Source organism: Pleurodeles waltl, chromosome 6 (assembly GCF_031143425.1).
Source record: "Pleurodeles waltl isolate 20211129_DDA chromosome 6, aPleWal1.hap1.20221129, whole genome shotgun sequence".
Lineage (NCBI taxonomy): Eukaryota > Metazoa > Chordata > Amphibia > Caudata > Salamandridae > Pleurodeles > Pleurodeles waltl.
The window spans coordinates 1,317,248,428-1,317,274,249 of NC_090445.1; the positions used below are offsets into that span (position 1 = coordinate 1,317,248,428).

Sequence of the window (25,822 nt, forward strand, 5' to 3'; positions counted from 1 at the left end):
CCCTCCCTCCCACCCCCCCACTGCTGCCCCTCCCTCCCACCCCCCCACTGCTGCCCCTCCCTCCCACCCCCCCACTGCTGCCCCTCCCTCCCACCCCCCCACAGCTGCCCCTCCCTCCCGCCCCCCACAGCTGCCCCTCCCTCCCGCCCCCCACAGCTGCCCCTCCCTCCCATCCCCCCACTGCTGCCCCCCCTCCCTCCCGCCCCCCCCACTGCTGTCCATCCCTGCCTCCCGCCCCCCCACTGCTGTCCCTCCCTCCCTCCCGCCCCCCCACTGCTGTCCCTCCCTCCCGCCCCCCCACTGCTGTCCCTCCCTCCCGCCCCCCCACTGCTGTCCCTCCCGCCCCCCCACTGCTGTCCCTCCAGTCCCCCACTATTGCCCCTCCCTCTCACTAGTGCCCCTCCCTCCTCCTCACTGCTGACCCCCCACTTCTGCCCCACCCTCCCGCCCCCCCACTGATGCCCCACCCTCCCCCCCACTACTGCCCCACCCTTCCCCTCTGCTGCCCCTCCCTCCTGCCCCCCCACTGCTGCCCTTTCTCCCGCCCCCCACTGCTGCCCCTCCTCTCCCCTCCTGCCCACCCACTCCTGCCCCTCCCACCCTTCTGCCCCCTCCTGCCCACCCACTGCTGCCCCTCCCTCCCGCCCACTGTTGCCCCTCCCTCTCCCACTCTCTGTTGCCCCTCCCTCCCCCACCCACCCACTGCTGCCCCTCCCTCCCCCACCCACCCACTGCTGCCCCTCCCTCCCCCCCACCCACTGCTGCCCCTCCCTCCCCCTCCCACCCACTGCTGCCCCTCCTGCCCCCTTCCCGCCCACCCACTGCTGCCCCTCCCTGCCCACCCACTGCTGCTCCCTCCCCGCCCACCCACTTATGCTCCCTCCCCCTCCCACCCACTGCTGCCCCTCCCCGCCCACCCACTGCTGCTCCCTCCCCGCCCACCCACTGCTGCTCCCTCCTGCCCCCCCACTGCTGCTCCTCCTGCCCCCTCCCACCCACTGCTGCCCCCCCACTGCTACCCCTCCTGTCCACCCACTGCTGCCCCCTCTGCCCCCTCCTGCCCACCCACTGCTGCCCCTCCCGCCCACCCACTGCTGCCCCTCCCGCCCGCTCCCGCCCACCCACTGCTGCCCCTCCCGCCCCCTCCCGCCCACCCACTGCTGCCCCTACCGCCCGCTCCCGCCCACCCACTGCTGCCCCTCCCGCCCTTCCCGCCCACCCACTGCTGCCCCTCCCGCCCCCCCACTGCTGCTCCTCCTGCCCCCTCCTGCCCACCCACTGCTGCCCCTCCTGCCCCCTCCCGCCCACCCACTGCTGCCCCTCTTGCCCCCTCCCTCCCGCCCACCCACTGCTGCCCCTCCTGCCCACCCACTGCTGCCCCTCCTGCCCACCCACTGCTGCCCCTCCTGCCCCCTCTCGCCCACCCACTGCTGCCCCTCCCGCCCCCTCCCGCCCACCCACTGCTGCCCCTCCCGCCCCCTCCCGCCCACCCACTGCTGCCCCTCCCGCCCACCCACTGCTGCCCCTCCTGCCCCCTCCCGCCCACCCACTGCTGCCCCTCCTGCCCCCTCCCGCCCACCCACTGCTGCCCCTCCTGCCCCCTCCCGCCCACCCACTGCTGCCCCTCCCGCCCCTTCCCACCCACTGCTGCCCCTCCTGCCCCCTCCCACTCCTGCCCCTCCCTCCCACTGCTGTTCCTCCTGCCCCTCCCTCCCGCCCACCCACTGCTGCCCCTCCCGCCCACTGCTGCCACTCCCTCCCTCCCGCCCACTGCTGCCCCTCCCACCCACCCACTGCTGCCCCTCCCTCCCCCCACCCACTGCTGCCCCTCCCTCCCACCGCTGCTCCTCCCTCCCCCCACCCACTGATGCCCCTCCCTCCCACCCACTGCTGCTCCTCCTGCCCCCTCCCACCCACTGCTGCCCCTCCTGCCCCTTCCCACCCACTGCTGCCCCCTCCTGCCCCCTCCCGCCCACCCACTGCTGCCCCCTCCTGCCCACCCACTGCTGCCCCTCCTGCCCCCTCCCACCCACCCACTGCTGCCCCTCCTGCCCCCTCCCACCCACCCACTGCTGCCCCTCCTGCCCCCTCCCACCCACCCACTGCTGCCCCTCCTGCCCCCTCCCACCCACCCACTGCTGCCCCTCCTGCCCCCTCCCACCCACCCACTGCTGCCCCTCCTGCCCCCTCCCACCCACTGCTGCCCCTCCTGCCCCCTCCCACCCACCCACTGCTGCCCCTCCTGCCCCCTCCCACCCACCCACTGCTGCCCCTCCTGCCCCCTCCCACCCACCCACCCACTGCTGCCCCTCCTGCCCCCTCCCACCCACCCACCCACTGCTGCCCCTCCTGCCCCCTCCCACCCACCCACCCACTGCTGCCCCTCCTGCCCCCTCCCACTGCTGCCCCTCCTGCCCCTCCCACCCACCCACTGCTGCCCCTCCTGCCCCTCCCACCCACCCACTGCTGCCCCTCCTGCCCCTCCCACCCACCCACTGCTGCCCCTCCTGCCCCTCCCACCCACCCACTGCTGCCCCTCCTGCCCCTCCCACCCACCCACTGCTGCCCCTCCTGCCCCTCCCACCCACCCACTGCTGCCCCTCCTGCCCCCTCCCACCCACCCACTGCTGCCCCTCCTGCCCCCTCCCACCCACCCACTGCTGCCCCTCCTGCCCCCTCCCACCCACCCACTGCTGCCCCTCCTGCCCCACTGCTGCCCCTCCTGCCCCCTCCCACCCACCCACTGCTGCCCCTCCTGCCCCCTCCCACCCACCCACTGCTGCCCCTCCTGCCCCCTCCCACCCACCCACTGCTGCCCCTCCTGCCCCCTCCCACTGCTGCCCCTCCTGCCCCCTCCCACCCACTGCTGCCCCTCCTGCCCCCTCCCACCCACCCACTGCTGCCCCTCCTGCCCCCTCCCACCCACCCACTGCTGCCCTCCTGCCCCCTCCCACCCACCCACTGCTGCCCTCCTGCCCCCTCCCACCCACCCACTGCTGCCCTCCTGCCCCTCCCGCCCCCTCCCACCCACCCACCCACTGCTGCCCCTCCCTCCCGCCCACCGCTGCCCCCTCCCTCCCGCCCACCCACCGCTGCCCCCTCCCTCCCGCCCACCCACTGCTGCCCCTCTTGCGCCCACCCACTGCTGCCCCTCTTGCCCCCTCCCGCCCACCCTTTGTTCTCTCCCCTTACTCTTCTCGCCCACCCTTTGTTCTCTCCCCTTACTCTTCTCGCCCACCCTTTGTTCTCTCCCCTTACTCTTCTCGCCCACCCTTTGTTCTCTCCCCTTACTCTTCTCGCCCACCCTTTGTTCTCTCCCCTTACTCTTCTCGCCCACCCTTTGTTCTCTCCCCTTACTCTTCTCGCCCACCCTTTGTTCTCTCCCCTTACTCTTCTCGCCCACCCTTTGTTCTCTCCCCTTACTCTTCTCGCCCACCCTTTGTTCTCTCCCCTTACTCTTCTCGCCCACCCTTTGTTCTCTCCCCTTACTCTTCTCGCCCACCCTTTGTTCTCTCCCCTTACTCTTCTCGCCCACCCTTTGTTCTCTCCCCTTACTCTTCTCGCCCACCCTTTGTTCTCTCCCCTTACTCTTCTCGCCCACCCTTTGTTCTCTCCCCTTACTCTTCTCGCCCACCCTTTGTTCTCTCCCCTTACTCTTCTCGCCCACCCTTTGTTCTCTCCCCTTACTCTTCTCGCCCACCCTTTGTTCTCTCCCCTTACTCTTCTCGCCCACCCTTTGTTCTCTCCCCTTACTCTTCTCGCCCACCCTTCGTTCTCGCCCCCTTCGCCCTCCCGCCCACCCTTCGTTCTCGCCCCCTTCGCCCTCCCGCCCACCCTTCGTTCTCGCCCCCTTCGCCCTCCCGCCCACCCTTCGTTCTCGCCCCCTTCGCCCTCCCGCCCACCCTTCGTTCTCGCCCACCCTTCGTTCTCGCCCCCTTCGCCCTCCCGCCCACCCTTCGTTCTCTCCCCCTCCCCCCTCCCGCCCACCCTTCGTTCTCTCCCCCTCCCGCCCACCCTTCGTTCTCTCCCCCTCCCGCCCACCCTTCGTTCTCTCCCCCTTCCCCCTCCCGCCCACCCTTCGTTCTCGCCCCCTTCGCCCTCCCGCCCACCCTTCGTTCTCTCCCCCTCCCGCCCACCCTTCGTTCTCTCCCCCTTCCCCCTCCCACCCACCCTTCGTTCTCTCCCCCTTCCCCCCTCCCACCCACCCTTCGTTCTCTCCCCCTTCCCCCCTCCCACCCACCCTTCGTTCTCTCCCCCTTCCCCCCTCCCACCCACCCTTCGTTCTCTCCCCCTTCCCCCCCTCCCACCCACCCTTCGTTCTCTCCCCCTTCCCCCCCTCCCACCCACCCTTCGTTCTCTCCCCCTTCCCCCCTCCCACCCTTCGTTCTCTCCCACCCACCCTTCGTTCTCTCCCCCTTCCCCCCTCCCACCCACCCTTCGTTCTCTCCCCCTTCCCCCCTCCCACCCACCCTTCGTTCTCTCCCCCTTCCCCCCTCCCACCCTTCGCTCTCTTCCCCTCCCTCCTACCCACCCACCCTTCGCTCTCTTTCCCTCCCTCCCTCCCACCCACCCTTCGCTCTCTTCCCCTCCCTCCCACCCACCCTTCGCTCTCTTCCCCTCCCTCCCACCCACCCTTCGCTCTCTTCCCCTCCCTCCCACCCACCCTTCGCTCTCTTCCCCTCCCTCCCACCCACCCTTCGCTCTCTTCCCCTCCCTCCCACCCACCCTTCGCTCTCTTCCCCTCCCACCCACCCACCCACCCTTCGCTCTCTTCCCCTCCCACCCACCCACCCACCCTTCGCTCTCTTCCCCTCCCACCCACCCACCCACCCACCCTTCGCTCTCTTCCCCTCCCACCCACCCACCCAACCTTCGCTCTCTTCCCCTCCCACCCACCCACCCTTCGCTCTCTTCCCCTCCCACCCACCCACCCTTCGCTCTCTTCCCCTCCCACCCACCCACCCTTCGCTCTCTTCCCCTCCCACCCACCCACCCTTCGCTCTCTTCCCCTCCCACCCACCCTTCGCTCTCTTCCCCTCCCACCCACCCTTCGCTCTCTTCCCCTCCCACCCACCCACCCTTCGCTCTCTTCCCCTCCCACCCACCCACCCTTCGCTCTCTTCCCCTCCCACCCACCCACCCTTCGCTCTCTTCCCCTCCCACCCACCCACCCTTCGCTCTCTTCCCCTCCCACCCACCCTTCGCTCTCTTCCCCACCCACCCACCCTTCGCTCTCTTCCCCACCCACCCACCCTTCGCTCTCTTCCCCACCCACCCACCCTTCGCTCTCTTCCCCACCCACCCTTCGCTCTCTTCCCCTCCCACCCACCCACCCACCCTTCGCTCTCTTCCCCTCCCACCCACCCACCCACCCTTCGCTCTCTTCCCCTCCCAGCCACCCACCCACCCTTCGCTCTCTTCCCCTCCCTCCCACCCACCCATCGCTCTCTTCCCCTCCCTCCCACCCACCCATCGCTCTCTTCCCCTCCCTCCCACCCACCCTTCGCTCTCTTCCCCTCCCTCCCACCCACCCACCCTTCGCTCTCTTCCCCTCCCACCCACCCACCCTTCGCTCTCTTCCCCTCCCACCCACCCACCCTTCGCTCTCTTCCCCTCCCACCCACCCACCCTTCGCTCTCTTCCCCTCCCACCCACCCACCCTTCGCTCTCTTCCCCTCCCACCCACCCACCCTTCGCTCTCTTCCCCACCCACCCACCCACCCTTCGCTCTCTTCCCCACCCACCCACCCTTCGCTCTCTTCCCCTCCCACCCACCCACCCTTCGCTCTCTTCCCCTCCCACCCACCCACCCACCCTTCGCTCTCTTCCCCTCCCACCCACCCACCCACCCTTCGCTCTCTTCCCCTCCCACCCACCCACCCACCCACCCTTCGCTCTCTTCCCCTCCCACCCACCCACCCTTCGCTCTCTTCCCCTCCCACCCACCCACCCACCCTTCGCTCTCTTCCCCCTCCCACCCACCCACCCTTCGCTCTCTTCCCCCTCCCACCCACCCACCCTTCGCTCTCTTCCCCCTCCCACCCACCCATCGCTCTCTTCCCCCTCCCACCCACCCACCCTTCGCTCTCTTCCCCCTCCCACCCACCCACCCTTCGCTCTCTTCCCCCTCCCACCCACCCTTCGCTCTCTTCCCCCTCCCACCCACCCTTCGCTCTCTTCCCCCTCCCACCCACCCTTCGCTTTCTTCCCCCTCCCACCCACCCACCCTTCGCTCTCTTCCCCCTCCCACCCACCCACCCTTCGCTCTCTTCCCCCTCCCACCCACCCACCCTTCGCTCTCTTCCCCCACCCACCCACCCACCCTTCGCTCTCTTCCCCCACCCACCCACCCACCCTTCGCTCTCTTCCCCCACCCACCCACCCACCCTTCGCTCTCTTCCCCCACCCACCCACCCACCCTTCGCTCTCTTCCCCCACCCACCCACCCACCCTTCGCTCTCTTCCCCCTCCCACCCACCCACCCTTCGCTCTCTTCCCCCTCCCACCCACCCACCCTTCGCTCTCTTCCCCCTCCCACCCACCCACCCTTCGCTCTCTTCCCCCTCCCACCCACCCACCCTTCGCTCTCTTCCCGCCCACCCTTCGCTCTCCCCCCTTCCCCCTCCCGCCCACCCTTCGCTCTTCCCCCCTTCCCCCTCCCGCCCACCCTTCGCTCTTCCCCCCTTCCCCCTCCCGCCCACCCTTCGCTCTTCCCCCCTTCCCCCTCCCGCCCACCCTTCGCTCTTCCCCCCTTCCCCCTCCCGCCCACCCTTCGCTCTTCCCCCCTTCCCCCTCCCGCCCACCCTTCGCTCTTCCCCCCTTCCCCCCACCCTTCGCTCTCTTCCCCTTCCCCCCACCCTTCGTTCTCTCTCCCCCTTCCCCCCACCCTTCGTTCTCTCTCCCCCTTCCCCCTCCCGCCCACCCTTCGTTCTCTCCCCCTTCCCCCTCCCGCCCACCCTTCGTTCTCTCCCCCTTCCCCCTCCCGCCCACCCTTCGTTCTCTTTCCCCCTTCGCCCTCCCGCCCACCCTTCGTTCTCTTTCCCCCTTCGCCCTCCCGCCCACCCTTCGTTCTCTTTCCCCCTTCGCCCCCACCCTTTGTTCTCTTTCCCCCTTCGCCCCCACCCTTTGTTCTCTTTCCCCCTTCGCCCTCCCCCCACCCTTCGTTCTCTCCCCCCCTTCGCCCTCCCACCCACCCTTCGTTCTCCCCCCCCCACCCTTCGTTCTCCCCCCCCCACCCTTCGTTCTCTCCCCCTTCGCCCTCCCGCCCACCCTTCGTTCTCTCCAGCCCACCCTTCGTTCTCTTTCCCCCTTCGCCCCCACCCTTTGTTCTCTTTCCCCCTTCGCCCCCACCCTTTGTTCTCTTTCCCCCTTCGCCCTCCCCCCACCCTTCGTTCTCTCCCCCCTTCGCCCTCCCACCCACCCTTCGTTCTCCCCCCCCCACCCTTCGTTCTCCCCCCCCCACCCTTCGTTCTCTCCCCCTTCGCCCTCCCGCCCACCCTTCGTTCTCTCCAGCCCACCCTTCGTTCTCTCCCGTTTCTCCATCGTTCTCTCCCGTTCCACCATCCTCTGTTCTCTCCCGTTCCACCAAACCTCTGTTCTCTCCCGTTCCACCATCCTCTGTTCTCTCCCGTTCCACCAAACCTCTGTTCTCTCCCGTTCCACCATCCTCTGTTCTCTCCCGTTCCACCATCCTCTGTTCTCTCCCGTTCCACCATCCGCTGTTCTCTCCCGTTCCACCATCCGCTGTTCTCTCCCGTTCCACCATCCGCTGTTCTCTCCCGTTCCACCATCCTCTGTTCTCTCCCGTTCCACCATCCTCTGTTCTCTCCCGTTCCACCATCCTCTGTTCTCTCCCGTTCCACCATCCTCTGTTCTCTCCCGTTCCACCATCCTCTGTTCTCTCCCGTTCCACCATCCTCTGTTCTCTCCCGTTCCACCATCCTCTGTTCTCTCCCGTTCCACCATCCTCTGTTCTCTCCCGTTCCACCATCCTCTGTTCTCTCCCGTTCCACCATCCTCTGTTCTCTCCCGTTCCACCATCCTCCGTTCTCTCCCGTTCCACCATCCTCCGTTCTCTCCCGTTCCACCATTCTCCGTTCTCTCCCGTTCCACCATTCTCCGTTCTCTCCCGTTCCACCATTCTCCGTTCTCTCCCGTTCCACCATTCTCCGTTCTCTCCCGTTCCACCATTCTCCGTTCTCTCCCGTTCCACCATTCTCCGTTCTCTCCCGTTCCACCATTCTCCGTTCTCTCCCGTTCCACCACCCTCCGTTCTCCCCCATATCGGTTCGCTTTTACAGCCTGTCTGCCCACCGTTTGTTGTCAGCTCGCTGCCCCAGCTGCTCCGCCTATCTGTGTGCTCTTTTGACCCTCCCGCTAACCCTCAGTTGTCACCGTCAGTTTGCTTCCTCAGCCACTCCTATTTCCTCTGTTGTCATCTTAATGTCCCAGCTCCTCCCACCCACCTTCTGTTGTCTGTTCACCTACACATACCCTCCCAGGTGCCCTCTGTCCATGTGCTTCCACATAGTCTCATGCATAACTCTACCCCAGTCGCATCCTTTTCACCTGCCCTCCCTTTGTCATGTTTCTTCCGCCACTCCACTCAGATTATTTATTTTTTTTATTAAAAAAAGCACATTAGGTCTTTTCGCTTCATAGTACTTTTAAAAATATATATATATTTTTAGCCATGCTGCACGACAGCCACTGTGCATGGCTAAAAATATATATTTTTTAAAAGTACTATTACTAATACCCAAAGCCAATAGCTCTCATATGCGAAACCTGTTTGGCTTTACCAATCCTTGTTTTAAATGTATCATGTTTGCCTCTCTTGCAGAGACTAGTTCTGATGCGGTATTTTGAATATGTCAGCCTGTCCTTAGTTTTCAGTGCCACTTTTTAGTTTGTAAGTTCGAATTTATTTGTTCACAGCATACAAAATAATATCCTATTGCAGTCCTTTTTAGTCCATCCGCTTTGGAGTATCCGAGATGGGAACAGAGAAAGATAGGTTGATAAAGAAAGACAGGGAGACACACGCCTGACACCCCCAACACACACTTATCTCTCCCATCGGTTTGGGGAAGCTCAGTTCTCCCTTCTCCCTCCTCTTAAACTCTCAAGAGGGTGCGGAGGGAGGAGGCGCACTCTTTCAGATGATCTGAGACCTGGATTGATGCCATTAAAGGAAATTGCGTTGAGCAATTCTTCATAAGTCTTGGAGATTTGTTTATGTTGTCAGCACCCAGGGATTGTGCAAGCATGAAGATCGTTTTGAGGAATTCAGACCATGCAAACTGGAAGAGGAAAAATCCAGCGAGTGGAAAATAAGTGGGAAATTATTTCATTAGCTCCACAATTCCCTCCTAGTAAGGGTTATGGATTTTTATTGCAAAGTAGAAACATTGTACAGCCAGACCGTGGTACATCAGCACTGCAGCTAGAAATTAATTTGAAATAAAGAAATGAGTTATAGGTTTTGCATATGTGCCTATTTCAGTCCTTTTTGCAGAGGGGAGGGATACTAGATTACTTCATGTATCCAGTTATTTGGTTTCGTGTAATAAATGTGTGCATTTTAGGACGTGTATACTTGTGTTACTTAAACGCATTAAAACATGCATCAGTGCATAGTGGTTTATTAAAGGATCGCATGGCACCACTGACAGTGATCTACACGTTAATTCTATTTAAACAGCCACTTTGTATCAACCGAAAGGGAAATTTGCTGATCTAATATTTCCTTAAATGACAGGAATGTGGCTACTAAAAACACATGGCCTTATTGTATATTGTGAACTTTGCAGGTATTAACCTAATGAAGAGTGGTAATACCTTCTAGGTGCTGCAATTACAACCACTGTGTAGAATTACGAGCTGTATCATAGGGAATGTACAGTTGTGCCAGAACACAGAGGGTTTACACAACTTCCCCAACCAGCCGCATAACCAAATATGTGGAGGCGACCCCTGCCCTGTGCAAAGGGAGTTTTGAGATTATCCCCGAGTTTGGTCAACATCACATGGCCATGCACATTCTTGTAGCATCCCCCAAAACTCCTTTTACGTTGAACGTTAGCACATCAAACCCAGACTTGTTGACTTCGCCAGTGCTTGTTGTCTAGTGACAACAAGACGCGTGTCAAGCAAGAGTTCCCTGCTTTGCATATGGCATGCCCCCAGTGAAAACAAGTAATTTCCCCACACCCATTGTGCACCTGCTGGGTCAGTCTGTGCACATTCAGTATTTCAGCAGGGGGTCGTTCAACCCTCTGCTGTAGACCAAAATGGTGTGCCTTTCAGGACAAACCATAAATGTTGCTCTTAGTGCAAGGTATTTTTTCTTACTGTAACACCGATATGGTTTATATGTATATTGGGGGATCACTAGCAGTAAATATGGCATTTCCATTAAACTTAGCTTCAGTAGGCAACTATCTACCATTCAGAATGCTAAGGGGCCCAATTCACAGAGGTACGTTTAGTTGTAGGTGTAACTTTGTGAACAAATTTACCTGCAAATTTCTCCTACACTCAAAGGGTCAGAAGAGGCATTCCAGAATGTGGTTTTCTTCGGAAGTTTGAGAACATACAAAACAGGAGCATTTGTGGGCATTCCCAAAATGAGATCTGATCCCTTACTAAAAATCGTATGCCCAAACTTCACAGCCAGGTACCCACACTCTCAATCCAAGGGCAATGCTCTATGGATCAATTGGTCGGGGATATTTGTTTACGCTTTTCCACCTCTCCTACTAATTCCATTTCTGGTCGACAAGATCCATCACACTTCCCTCACTATGATATTCATAGTTCCCATGTGGGCACGTCAACACTGGTACACAACACTGTTGGATCTGTCTGTAGTACCACATCACAAACTACCAAACAGACCAGACCTATTGACCCAAAACAAAGGTGAAACAAAGGCGATTGGCATCCCAATCCCAATATGCTCATCCTGGCGATTTGGCTCCTGAGGTCATAGAATTGGGCTATGTGCAGCTTCCATCTGAATGTATGGCTATTCTAAAGGAATAACGCAAACCTTACAACTAGATAGTGTTATGCATCTAAATAGAATTGTTTTATCTATTATTGTCAACCCAAAAACATTAACCAACTTAAAGCTTCAGTACAGGATATTGTCTGTTATTTGCTACACTTAAAAAAGCTAATCTTGCATACTCCTCTATTAAAATCCATTTAACAGCAATAGCTGCTTACCACCAAAAACAGACAGCATACTTCACTGTTTAGGATTCCTGTTATAAAAGCGTTTATAGAAGGCTTTAAAAGGATTGTTCAACCTGGAGCTCCACCGGCTCCTGCCGGAATCTTAACATTGTACTCACAAGACTTATGGGCCCACCATTTAAACCCATGCATTCTTGCCCTCCTCAGTTTTTATCATGGAAGGTTGCTTTCTTAGTAGCAATCACTTCTTTAAGAAGAGTTAGTGTAATTCAAGCATTCACTTTAGAAGAACCTTTCTTTCAAATTCACAAAAATAAAATAGTCTTTAGAACAAACCCACAATTCTTACCAAAAGTAGTTTCACCGTTTCATATCAATCAGTCAGTGGAATTGCCAGTCTTCTTTCCACATCCGGATTCAGTTGCTGAAGGAGCTCTTCATAACCTTGATATTAAAAGAGCTCTCATGTTTATAGATAGAACAAAAAAATTCAGAAAGTCTAAACACATTTTGTGGCTTTTCAACAACCTCACAAGGGTAATCCTATTTCAAAACAAGGATTAGCCAGATGGATAATAAAGTGTATTCAAACTTTCTATCTTAAAGCTAAAAGACAGTTGCTAGTAACTCCTGAAGCACAATCCACTAGAAAGAAATGAGCTTCAATGGCATTCTTAGGAAATATACCAATGGCAGATATATGTAAAGCAGCCACATTGTCTACACCACACACATTTGCTAAACACTACTGTGTGTATGTGTTATCTCGCCAGCAAGCAAATATTGGAGAAGCAGTGCTAAAACACTATTTCAGACTACTCCTGCAGGCTAGCCACTGCTCATTTTGGGAGGTGACTGCTTTACAGTCTATGCAAAGCAGGTGTATCTGCAGCTACACATGCTATCGAACTGAAAATATTACTTACCCAGCAGACATATGTTTGTGGCATCTAGTGCTGCAGATCCACATGCGCCCTCCTCCCACCACGGAAGCCTGTAGCCATTGTAGTATTTTATTTGTAAAAATGTATATACATTGCATGGACATCTTCTCTTTTCACAATATATATACATTTCTACACTCTTTGTACATATAAATTTCTACCCTCTTTACTTCACCCTCCTGCGGGAAAACAATCAAACAAAGGACTCGATGCCCATGCACACTATCATCAAGAGGAGGAGACACTCGATCTCGTGACTTGAAAACCCTCTTCGAAGAGAAACAACTTGCAACAGTCTGAGCCCAACAGTAGATTGCGGCCTTATGCAAAGCATGTGAATCTGTAGCACTACATGCCACGAACAGATGTCTGCTGGGTAAGTAACGTTTTCCATATATATATCTCAGAGCTGATTTTCCTGTTATTGCATTGTGTGCACTAGTACTTCAGAAAACTAGGTGTCAAAAAGCAGTGATTTTTAAAGAAAAAACAATATAGAGGCAAATCAGATCTTCACCCATATCAGGATCCCAAAAGAGACTGCCATAGTGAAGGCGTCTTACTGCCAGAGGGGATGGCAAGGCACTCTCTGCTCATGGAGGTAGCATAGTGGAAAGTGTCAGCTGTCATGCAAGCAAGGAAAATAACCTACCTGTGCCTTCGGTTAGGTACTAAATGACATTCATATTGGGGTGCAGTGGATCTGTTGCACCTGTAGGTCCCAGTGCCACTGCTCCTGCTGAACTTCAGCAAGCGTGGGTGAACGTCCTGCGTTAGTGTAGCAGTCGTCGTCTTCCTAGTTTGAAAAGATTCTACGATTGCTGCACTTTTTCAGTTTGCTCTCTTTAAACGCCGCGCGAGAGTTCAGTTTAGGTTCCTTCTATAGCAACGTAAACAAATTATTATTAAACAAGGCAAGAACGGTGAGGACTTAGGTGAGCAATCTAAAGTGCAAGTAAGACTAATAAAGAGATGTCGCTGAATGGTCGCGCCTGTTTTCCTGTTTTTTCTTTTTTACATTAATAAACATTTAGATAAGATTACCGTCGCACGAAAAGAGAGTGGATATATAGCCTTTGTCGCCTTCTGTATTTGCGCGTTTCCAGTTATCACTCTTGATTTGCATATCCGACCTTTTCATCTTTCGACCTGGCTATGAGCGCTTGACTTAGTCATTTTGTTATCATATGGTAACAGTGACGCAGCAGCTCTCATTAACTCGCGTTTTTCTGTCCTTGTGACTTCTTGCTCGTGCAGTGTGCCTTTACCAAGAAAATACCTATTTTAGGACAGGGACGTCATTAACAAGATTTTCTAAAAAAAAATTATCTTCAAACTGATTTAAAAAAATGCGCAGTTGGCAGAAAGCATTGAAAGAGAAAATATGAAAAAACATAGTGTAGTGCAGACACCAGCTACAGGGATAGCTGCGCCTCCTTTTGACAGCTTTGAAAATCGTTCTCAAACACAAGGCAGATTTGCAAGAAAGGAGATTTTGGTAATGGGGGCACAAGTTACATATTTTCTTCCTCTGTCTTTATGAAAGCAGTCTTAGGCGGTAACGTTTTTCTTTGTTACTGACACTGGCAATTCTAACAGTGTTCTGCTTTCACATAACTACCTCATCCAACCATAACCTTACATAAACGAAAGCCAAGCACATCTTCCGGCCCCACGCACAAAAGCATGCCCGTTGCCTTTGTCACAGCACGTTGTCAGTTCATTTTCGTGATTTCTTTATTTTACTTGGCAGTGGCGATCTCACGTGGTTAGGTTCACTCTCCTTCCTTCCAGAAAAGGTAACCTCTTGCTCAGGTAATATAATGGCTGATGTTCTTGTCTCCTCATGTGTTCATTCTTCAATTCCTTAGCTCTTCATCTTTGAAAAGATGTGTAGTTGGCGAGCTTGTGTGCTCATATGTGCATCCTCCTTTCACTTCCGTATCTGTTAGTTATGCCTGTTCTGATTGTTCAAGACAGGTCACTCTGTCTCAGAAGCAGCTTTTGTAAACTATCTTAAAGACTTTCCGTGGAGGGTGGTGGTGTAGACTGACAGTATGGCTGTGTAAATATTACCTTTGAACCCAGTCATTGTATCCTACCTGAAGAATTGTGGCTGTCTTTGGAGACCATCTTTGAAGTTGTGTTTGCTGCAAGCAGAGTGTTTGAGCTTTGCAGAGGTTGTGTCTCAATCGTTCTCTGTTAGAGTCCTTTCCAGGCAGAAATTGAGAGCAGAGGGCAGCCACGAGTTTCGGTTCACTGCCTCTAGTGCCTCTCAGAAATGCCATTTCGACCTTATTATGGTAGCCTCTATGCAATTAGATCTTTTGAATCTCGTATCTCTGTACACCCTCCCACCCCACCCTTCTAAATATAACATGAAATTGCTGCAGTCTCTTTGGAATTCTAGGTAGGCTAATGTAATTAAATATGTACTTAATTAGTTTGCAGTTAGCTGTGTAATGTATACTGTAATGCATATTTTATGTAGTAGATGTCCAGCAATTACGTGGCCATTTGGCTCTTTGTGAAGTATAGGGGTAACGTGGTAGGGATACCCATGGACATGTGCGTGTCCAATGAGTGAGTGTAATGCAGAAAGAGTGTTGGATTCTCCTTACACATGGGGTTTGTTTTGAAGTCGATGGAATAGTTCTTGTGACATGTCGTCTATACCTATGTGGAGTTGGTATGATTGGGTTGCGTCTGCAAGTTGTAGCTGAGTGGGGTGTAGGTCTTCTGAACCTCTGCCTAATCCAAGCCAGCTGTGGCAGTGTAGCTGATCACTTGTGGTACTGTCCTTCCCATGTGTTTTGGGTGATTACGCTGTTATGGAGGAACAGAGAAAGTTGCCAGTAGCCAATGGATAGTTGTTCTTTGCCTGAGCCTGGGGATAGCATAATAGTAATGTGGATGGTCTTTTGTATAGAGGTAGATTGCCCAGGTGAATTAGGGGACTATAAATAGTCCTGGGTTCTTCTTCTTGCAACTTTTGTTGTTATTTTCCTCTGTGGTCGGCCCTCCATTGAGGTCTTTTGATGGATTGTATGATGTTTGAGCTTGGCGGTTTATTTACTGGTGGCATGAGCTTCGCACGGCTTTGTGGAAATTATAACTTGTGGAGACTGATTGAGGGTCAGTTGGTTGTGGCGTAGACTGATTACGGAGTCCTCCTTGAAATAAGTAATATCAATGTGTCAGGCAGAGTGCAGAAGTGCAGTTTTGGATTTAACGCTGCCTGTTTAGAATAAATAAATCCATTAGTACGAAAGGAGCACGATTTTGAAATAACAGTGCATTACCAAGGAAGCACTGTTGGTGCAACTGAAATGCTCTCTATAACAAGCTCTTCTGGAACGCAAGCTCTTACGAGAAAAGCACAAGGAGAATTAATGCAGACCTGCTCAGCCCGATTAAAGAAACATAGATGAAAGCTCAGCCACATAACTAGTTTCAGTACATTAGCAAGTATTAAATGTATTGGCCTTTGTATCACCCCCGAAATCTAATACTTGGGGTAGGGAGTCACAATGTGTAGGACTAACCTGCTGGGCGGTGGTCATTGAGATCCCAGTCCTCCGGAGCAGCTGCTGCTCAGCAGCTCTTTGTCTTAACTCTCTCCGATACGAATGTCCAGGAAACTGGTAGTAGAAGGAATAAGTAGTAAAACCTGCATGTACCTAGATTCAGAGTCTATCCAGAATTTACAAGGCATGGTAGGAAAATACTCAAACTACTATGTCGTCACACGCCCTACTCCTCTTATCTATGTCTCAGACTCTTCTTTCATACTGCTATCTCTTGTATTCCATTCACTTCTCTCATTCACACTCACTCCCAGTCATACACTCCCTACATTCTGCCTCTCCCACCCACAGCTCTTAAACTCTCTCCTTCCTCTTTCTTGGGATTCACAGTTCCTTAGGGTGCTAATCTACCTGTTCTTAGCTTGATTGCCTTTGGACATAGGTCCGCAACCTCTAGAGCAAGACCACTTGCAACAGTATACAGAATTTTGGGCCAGATGTAACAAAGGGTTTTACCCATTCTGTGTCTATGGGAAAATGCGTTCATACATATGGCCCTTTATGACAGACACAGTGGCCTAGAGAGTGCTCTCGTGCATAATCAGTTCACTTCGAAGTTTGAGTGCTACTAGTGTAAAGAGCCGATTCTGCGACACGTTTCTGTAGGAGTAGCTGAATCTGTGAGGAATTAATGTGGTGTGCATTCTTGGTTATCTAATGGCTTGGAAAAATAACCTGTTTTTCTCATTGCTTTTTAAAATGTTATTGAGGTTGTGGGAGTCTTGATGTTGACAAGTGTGCTTGCCATGTTCCGCAATCTAGATGCTGCCATCTTCTTGGAGATCTTTTTCCCAACTGGTGTCTTCTGCTGCCAGACATGGGTAAGGCTCCCAGTTTTCAGTGTATACTGTATTTTACACATACATACATACAGACAGAAAGACATCTATTTTCCAGTCTATATTTATTTTTAGATATGAATAAATATGAATATTAGGTTTTCTTTTGGACGGTACTCACTACAGTCAGTCATGAGTGCTAGGTCAATAGCTGTACAGTTTGACAGGCAGGCAAGCTAAAAACGTTAAAGATTTTCTACTGAAACTGAACGGCATCAGTGCAGCTATCTAAGCTGTTCTAGAATGCACATGTTTCAAATGATTGTGGACTGTAAACAGCTAAAATCCATTGGACAGTCAAACATTTGTTTAAATAAATGTGGAAATATACCAATGATTATCATTTTTTTTATACCATGTTCAAAATAACAATGGATAAATACAGAAAAAATTGGCAACAAATAAACATGGATAGATACAAATGGAAATGAGAAATAAATACCACATAACCATGAGTTGTAATTTGGTTGCACAGGTAGGAACATGGAATTGGAGATGCTCAGTAGTCATTTAAGGGCATTTTTGAGCTAACACAGGTCCAAAGAAAGGTGCCTCGTCATCGTTCTAGAAAGATCTTTTCTCCTGAGAAACATGATGAGCAGACTGCGATTGCTATAGTTCTCAAACGGGTCAGATTAGTATAAAGGTTAGTGTAAGAAACATTACAGTAGCTCAGTTGTGTAGTCATTAGGGAATTCATAGCCAAAGTGTTGTGGATTGGTGCAGAGATAGAGAGGATATTTCAGTTATCTTCTTTGAAATATGGCAGTTGTTGTCACGACAAGGATGACTATGCATTCCTTTTTTGGAATCACTCAAACGTACACTATCTGACTGCAATAATTCCAGGCGTCCACCCCACTTGCAGTGTAAACTGTCTAGCAGAGTTTGGCATCTATATCTGAAGTCCTCAGAGCAAAGTGACATTTGAAACGAGGCCTAATACCTTTAAAGGACACGGCCATGGTAGATGGCGATACTTTTCTACACTACAGCACAGGCATGCAGCAATAGGTTTGTCTTTGCCTGCACTTAAGAAAGACGATAAAGTCTCCACAAAAGATCACAGAGGAAGTTGTGAAATGGTGTTATTATGGTAATTCATGGTCTGTAGGGACATGGTTTCATAGCTTTGGAGGTGCCTGAATAAAGTTCCAGAATAAGGGACGAATGAGATTTAGATTGTCCCCTGTTATTTTTTGGGGGGATCCACTGTTTTCAGTTATTTGAGTGTTCCAAGTGTGAAGGATACCAAACTTTGAGGCCTAAAGCCTAATGTCCTAGATCATTACTGTATACTACTTTTAGGCCCAGCACACACTCCTACAAACTTGGAGACATAAAATCATGATGTACTACTTGCTTTAAGCTTAATGCTTTATTAAAGAGGACGAGTCAAAAAGATTAAAATAAGACAATCGATAAATGTCAGGGTTAAGACGCTCCAGACGGGGTACATAAGTCGACAACCTTGATTGTATATATGTTTTTTCAACAATATCATATCTTTTGGGTTAAGCATCATCCATACATTGTTTTTAGTGGTACAATAAAGTGACTTAAAATATACAACTCTATGACGGACCAAGGCAAATGTCCTGGTATTATCAGACTGCTCCATGTCCTAGGAGCTCCCCCCTCTGGTCCTAAGGTTTTTTTTTTTATTATAAATTAATGTACTCTAGTGAAATATTTCATATCCATCAATTAAACTAACCAGAAAAACAAGGTGTCAGCACTTTGTAAAGGAAAAGCTCAGGTCTCCAGTAAATCGTCCTTTCTTAGGTCACGCCTTTAGCTGTCTGTTTTCGAGAAAGACCTCTTGAGGATCATATCAAAACTTACAGTTGGCTTTGGGGCCGCCCATTGCTCACTATTAGTTGGCTTTCCTATCGGTAAAAAGTACTGGCTTCTTATTGGATGGCTTACAATCCTCTTCTTGTATATCACCATTCCCTGGAGCATAAATAGCTTTTTTTACCATCCAATTGATTGGATTGCTTCTACCCTCCCCCTGCTCACGTTCGGGGAACTTTTTCCTCAGCACTATGCTCGTGTCTTCTTACTGTCTCCCTTTTGTGTTGCTTCTCCCCGTTAAGTACTGCCTGGCCCTGCTCACTCAACGTCCCCCACTCTACCTCATCTGTTGCTTCGCTCTCAACTGTCTTTTTTCATATATATATATTTTTTTATTTACTACCCCCTTACAGCGTTTCCATTGCTTCCCAGTGTTGCCTTCTCCCTCACCCGCTTCTCTTTTGTGCCAATATCCATTGTGGTTTATACATATATATATTTTTATGTATGTTTAAAAAAAAAAAAAAATTGCCTCCAGGCCACTCCATTTTGGGAAGACAGTCTCAACCATGCTTAAATTATTTTATTTACCACTCAAAGAGGGCATCCACCACTTTGGAATAGTAAATAAAAAATAAAGCAAACTGGTGGCAGTGTGATGACGTATTGCATACTTGCCAATGCTTGCTTGCCAATACCTCGCTAGAAGTACGCAGTGGTAGAAAGACAGTACATCTGCAAGTTGACATTTATGTATTGAGATCCGGAGCTAGCAACTATGAAAACGTAAATGAGTGTCACTGAATTGAGTACCAATAAACGAATTATTTACAGCGCTTGGAAGCAGCAGGAGCGTTTTGGGAGAGAGATTTTGTAAAGTTAAAAAGAAAATAAGTTTTAGTATTTTGTTATGAGACTTCTTGTGTCTTGGAGTCTGCCAAGTCCCTTTCCTCATTGCAACAAGTGGGCTGCTTAACCTCTAGCTAGTGCCTTTGCTCATCCATTTTAAAACTTTGTGACCGCCTTTAAAATTAATCGTATTAGTGAAAACATATCCTGTTGTTGTAATTATCAATAAATGCCTCCACTGAGTTTATTGCACATACTAAGCTTAAATTGTCATTTGTAAGTATCTCTTAAGTGATATCATCACACAGCAAAGCACAATACTCAGCTTAATGCGCAACACAGATGATTTTCGCTACGAGTACAAACTCAGACCTCAGTAATCGTCCGTGCTTCTTGCAGCCTTACCAACACTAAGCTTAGTATACTCTGTAAAATGCAACATTAAAGGTTTGTCAAAGAAATCCGAAAGGATTGAAATGGACATAGCGGAGGGGTGACGATATTGATTTAGCAATGTCTCCTATGCAGGTTAACGTCTGGGCTTCGAGCTGTGCGCTGGATGGACAGACTTGGCATGCTTATTTAAGACGCTGCGTTGGACGTCTCGCGCACAACTGACCGAGCGACTCTGGAGATTGGTGACTTTATCAGAGCCAGGAGGAAGAGTTAAGTGGATGCATCGAGTCCTAGACAGGCCTGCTATAATTACTAGGTGTCCTGGATGCAGACTGCGCGCGGCTCTGTCTACTCCTCCCGCTGTTCTGCAGCCGAGGTCTGTAAATCACCAGCCCTTTGTAGCATCGTCTGCAGAGAAGAAGAGCAAGTTTACAATCTGCCGGTGTGGAGAGCCGAGGGGGGAGGGTTTCAAAATCACCGAGAACGGATTCTCCTGTTTATTTGTATAGGCGTTGTACTTACGTCACTGTACTTAGGAGCACAGATTAATGTTCAAATGTACTTTAAACCCCTTGAATGTAAGATACGTTTACACCCAAAAATTCAAAAGTTAAACTCACCGTTCACGGGTATGATGCGAGCTTAGTTCTCTATTGCAATACTCACAACCTCTCATATGCCGACACAAATGGGTCATCGGTAGCCAGCCTGACGGTATTGCATACATGTTAGGCCTTCCATTGCAGAGGAGCTCTGAAGTGATGTGTGGACTCTTTGAACTCACCAGTGTGCTGCCCGAGACCCGGATCGCTTTTTTCCATCGGTGTACCCACGGTACCACAAGTCCTGGCCTCAAAACACTTAGCGCAGCAACCATGTAACCTGCAAACTATTGATGTGCACCCTCCACGCATGCGTCGTATAAAACCAGGATTGCCTTGCTGTTGGAAATTGGGTAAATTGATGACTGGGGTGTGAGCCCTTGTCAAGCAGCAACCACAATCATATTCAGGGCAAGGCACAAGTAACCCCAAATTAACCTGTGCTCAAACCTCTTGTACCTTGGCACAGACACAGAGTACTCGGGCCTACCTTAGAGACAATGTGTAATGTATTTGTGCAACATATGAAACAGTAAAACAGTGAAAACACCACACAAAAATCCTACTCCGTGTTCGAAAAATAGAACCTAACGTAATAAATAAAACAAGATCAAAACGGCAAAAATCCAGCCAGTAGAACCAGAGATATTGGATCTTAACGTTTTTAGAGGTAATGGCGCCAAGAGGCATAAAGCACCAACTGTGGATATCTAGGTGGGCTGAGCCGGGACAAAGTCACAAGTTCATGCCGACATCAATGGTTCCCGGGCCGGTTAGGGGGAGCCAGTTAGGCCTGCTGAACAGAGTACCTTAGCTCCTAGTACGCAAAGTGTTACATGGACTCTCATTAAAGATGCGTTGAGCAGCCGAGGTGCTGCATCAGTTCCAAGATGTGGTGAGGATGTAGTGTGAGGTCCTGCTGCTTCAAGGATCCCAGTGATGGGGCCTGTGAGGCGAAGTCCTGTGTCTGGAATGCAGTTCGGATTTGGGGCGATGCGTCAGTTTCAAGGAGCTGCAAAGGTATGATGCAGAGTCCATCGTCGTCTCCAAGGCTGTTGTCAACGAGAGATGTGAGGGCTGATGCTGATAATGCTTGGTGCAATGGTGGATTCAAAACAGATGCAAGTCTTTGCGACAAGTTGAATCCATGCAGCAGTGGAGATGCGTTAGTTATGCTTGGGGATGCCCTGTGTAGCAGAGGAGATGCTTCGGTTCCGCTGAATGCACAGAGGCTGGCAAAGCACCTTAAGTCCACTTCCAAAGGGTCCAGGACTGGGGTGGCACCACTTGCCCTGATAGACTTGCAGAGTCCAGGTACAGATGCAAGGCTTCAGATCAGGAAGCCACTCAGGGTTCAAGAGATGCAAGTATAATCCTTCTTACTCAGGCAAGAGGGCAGCAGGTCTGCACAGCAGGTCCTTCAGAGCAGCAGTCCATAAAAGTGGCAGTCCTTGTATGAGCACAGCAGTCCTCCTTTCCGGCATAGTATCCACAGATTCAGAAGTGTGCTGAAGTGATGGTGTCTGAGGTCCATCTTTTATACACAGTTGTGACTTTGAAGTGGAGAGAAGCTTTTGGAGGAATGCCTTTGAAATGCACAGATGCGCTGCCTTGTTTCCAGAATAACTACAGAGGGTATGCAGCCCCTTGTGTGGAGACACAGCAGATGAGAGGCTGAGCCCAGCTCCTCCCTCCCATCCCGACAGTGATGGCCCATCAAGTCACATCTAAGCTCCCATTGTGTGTGCCTGTCTAGGAGTAATACGCAAAGCCCAGCTGCCAACTACACCTAGTCATGTGACCAGGGACAGATTGCAGGCATCACATGGCTAAAGCAATAAAAGGTCAACTTTTTAAAAGTGGCATTCTCAGAATTATATTTTAAAATCTGACTTCCCGATAAGTTAGGACTTTAAATTAGGATTCCAGAGATACCAAACATGATGCACTCATCTCTTCCCGTTTGGAAATTACACTTATAAAATGTAATAAGGCAACTCCAGTTTTATCCTATGGGAGCGATAGGCCTTGCAATAGTGGAAACAAATTTGGGAGTTTTTCACTCTAAGGACATGTAAAACGTAAAGCCTTTTGGGACTGTCAAGGGACTACATTGGGGTGACATATGTATTAAAAGGAGGGTTTGGGCTTGGCAAAAAGTTGATTTTGCCAGGTTGACATGGCAGTTTAAATCTACAAACACAGGGTCTGCAATAGTTGGCCTGAAACATGCTTAGAGGGCTACTTTAGTGGATGGCACAACCAGTCTTATAGGCCCACTATTGCATTTATTTTACAGGCCCTGGGCAAATGTAGTGCCACTTTGCTAGGGACTTGCAAGTAAATTAAATATGCCATTTGGGTGTAAGCTGAACTAATGTGTTTTAGGGAAAGAGCATAAGTACTTTAGCACTGGTCAGTAGTGGTAAAGTGCGCAGAGTACTAAGGTCAGCAAAAATTGCGGTCAGCACATCTGAAGGAAAAAGGTTAAGGGAGAAACTACACCAAGAATGGAAGGCCTAAGACTTGCTTTTGTACTTTGAAGCAATTGCGGCCCCAAAATATCACACACATGTGGTGCCAACATGTCTTAATTGCATAGTCCTGCACCACTTGATCTGCCACATACCCGAGCACTTCTATTTCCTTCATGCACTTCTGGTTTCTGTTGTCTCTTACAAGCACATTGATACCACATCCCTTACACTGGCGCAAACCGCCGCTAACTTCCATTAAGGGTCAATTTACAGTTCAAGCTCCTAGCTTACCTGGATCACCACAGAGGATAAACAATTAGAGCAAAGTAAATGTTCATTCCTGCCTTAAAGCTTTGAAATAAAACAGACTTTAGTAAAGGGAAGCAACAAAAACACTGTGGGATCTTATGCACAAATACACCTGAGCTTCACAAAGATAGGCATGATTAATAGTGTACTGATAGTGAACAAACATTACTGCACCTGCACACTCATGCACACACCTGTTTTCACCGTTCTCACACTCATGAGCCTTCCTTTCATGCATGAGCTTATGATTTCCACCAAGTGGTGTAGATAGGACTGCCAGCTGCAGCGGCGTAACACAGACCCTTGCGGGCCTTCCAGCGCTAGGAGGAAATCCATTGGGGCCCCCAATCAGTCTAAGCTCTATGAATTTCAGTGAAATACGGGAGTCCTGGGGCAACTCGCCAGATTCCATAAGGGGACACATGAAAATTTACCTTTATGACACTTGACCCTCTGTGTGCTTTGCTGGCAGCCTATTATGACCTTGGTAGCGATGTCCCCAATATAGACATAGTGCTATTGTCTGTCCGTGGTCAGTTTTCCATTTCATATCTGCCAATTTGCCTAAGCTGTCAATTGCATCTTTATAGGAAAAGGTCTATTCCATGCATAGTCCACCATTCTGTGAGCAGTGCCCTGCCTTGTTTTTGCTACCAGGTATTAACCCCAACTCCTTACTGACATCCCTTGACCGTTAATTAGGTGATATCTCTTTCCAGCCTATGTAACTGTGTTGTTTTGTTCTGTCCCACTAATCACCCTCCCCACGCATCCTGTTTTCTATTTCCAAGAAGTGCATCGCAACGCGTGTACTATTTCTTGATGTACCCAATGCACATTAGTTATGTTTGAGGTGCGGATAAATACATGCAAGTTAATATACCAATTTGCAGTGCCACCAGGAGGTCTCTAGTAGAAGTTGGTCACATTCATCTAAACATTCATACCTCCTATAGATCCTTGTTGTTAGGAGGCTGGAAAAAAGGGGAGTTTATGTACCTGTCAGTCCCATTCAGATTTTTAGTATCACTTTCCTACTTAAGGCTTTTCAAGTTGTCTAACAAGCATGCACAAAGAAATGTTTAAAAAAAATGTGAAAATGTTGGATGGGTAGATAGCGGGGTATGGTTAGTATGTAAAATTTTGTGAAGTGAAGACTGAAATAGTTGCACAAAACACCAAGGGGATAAAAAAGCATTGGACTTGTATTCAAAATAAAATATTCAGATCCCAAACTTGGGTGCCGTGGCAGAGTAGCACTGTTCCATGGTATCTCACTTGATTCAAGACATACCCTAGAGTGGGTGCTTAGCATGGTATCTAATTTATTCTGCAACTGATTTGATAGGGCTTGCAAAATTGACTCCAGTTTTTTTTTTTTATGGGAGAACTTAAGGTAAGTTGAATTACCCACTTGCTACAGTGGCATCAGGCTCTCTATATGGCTCATAAAATTCATTGGCTCAGCCTTGACCATCCTCAGCCCCCTCCCACCACCAAAGAAGCTATTCTTTGGATTATTTTGGCTTCATGGTTGTCCTGCTGATTGCTCTTCATGGGTTTGGTCAGTGTTAGAAATTGGATCTCTTAAGTTTGCAGAGGTATGCTCCTTGTCCATGTAGGGACCACAATCCTCATCAGAGTAAGCCAGATACACAACCTAAATCAACCTGTGCTCACCCTCTGGTAGCTTGCCACGGAGCAGTCATGCTTAACTTAAGAGACGACATGTAAAGTATTTGTGCAACACTTAATTGCAGTAACACAGTGAAATACACCACAAAAAGACTGTACGCCAGTTAGAAAAACAGAGAATGTTTATCTGAGTAAAAACAAGATGACAATAATTCAATAAATCTAAATTGAGATATGAATTTTTAAAGATTAAATGTGAAAGCAGTGCTTAGAAGTCACTAGTGGTCAAAAGGTTACTTGAGATCGCAAGGGACTTGCGCACATCCAAAGCTCAGGCCGACTGCCATGGCGAGTAGGCCGACTACAGACCCCATGCAAGGCTCGCTGAGAGAGTACCTTTGATGGAGCAAAGCGGTGTAGTCGAGGGCACGATGGGTCGGGTCTTATCCACGCAGTGGGTCCCGCACCGGCGTCGAACTCCATTGAAGTGAATGGGATGCATCGTTGGTCCAAACAGTCTGTGAACCTTCTGTTGTCTAACAGCCTCTGCATCAACGTCGAAGGAGTGATGTAGCAGAAATTCTCACACACTGGGGCGATGCTTCGGTTTTTGCAGAAACCAGCTGCAGAACCCTGTGCTGAGGCCCAGGACTGGAGGATGGGCACCTCAGGCAAAGGTAGGACTCAAAGATTGCAGTGTCTAGCAGGACCTTGAGAGTTGCAAGCTGTCTTTGATGTCCCTAAGACTGCAAGAGAAAAGGGGGCAGACCAACAGGCATTGAATCCTGGGTTCAAGGATGTAGAGAACAGGTCCAGTCCTTCTCACTTCAGGCCAGAAGCAGCAGGCCAAAACAGCACAGCAAGTAGAAAAATGGTGGTCCCTCTTTTAGCACACAACATGCAGGAGGCCAACACAGCAATGCAGTTGCAGAGTGGCAGGCCTTCTTGGCAGCACAGCAGTCCTTTCCTGGCAGAATGTCCTTGGTTCAAGTAGAGTTCTGATTTGGTGTTGTAATCACATGTAGCTTTGAAGTGGGGGAGACTTCAGAGAGGCCTTTTAAGGTCACAAGGTCCCTGCCCTTCCTTCCCTGGTTCCAGACATTCTACTGGGGTATAGGCAGACCTGTGTGTGAGGAGACGCTTTGCCCTATTTAGGTGTAAGTGTCGTCTCCTTCCTCCCATATA

At 51.2% G+C, this 25,822-nt stretch overlaps 1 protein-coding gene across 8 annotated transcripts in view; it reads left to right on the forward strand.

Annotated features, from left to right (window-relative positions):
• BMPR1A (bone morphogenetic protein receptor type 1A) overlaps positions 1-25,822 on the forward strand; it is a 435,163-nt gene that overhangs the window by 130,742 nt on the left and 278,599 nt on the right. Inside the window, exon 1 of one of the 8 annotated variants that reach the window (XM_069240616.1) lies at positions 19,963-19,990. The exons of the other annotated variants lie outside the window; for them this stretch is intronic. The gene's annotated coding sequence lies outside the window, so the exon portion shown is untranslated. Of the gene's footprint in view, positions 1-19,962; positions 19,991-25,822 lie in introns of those variants that run through there. 8 annotated transcript variants of the gene reach the window in all.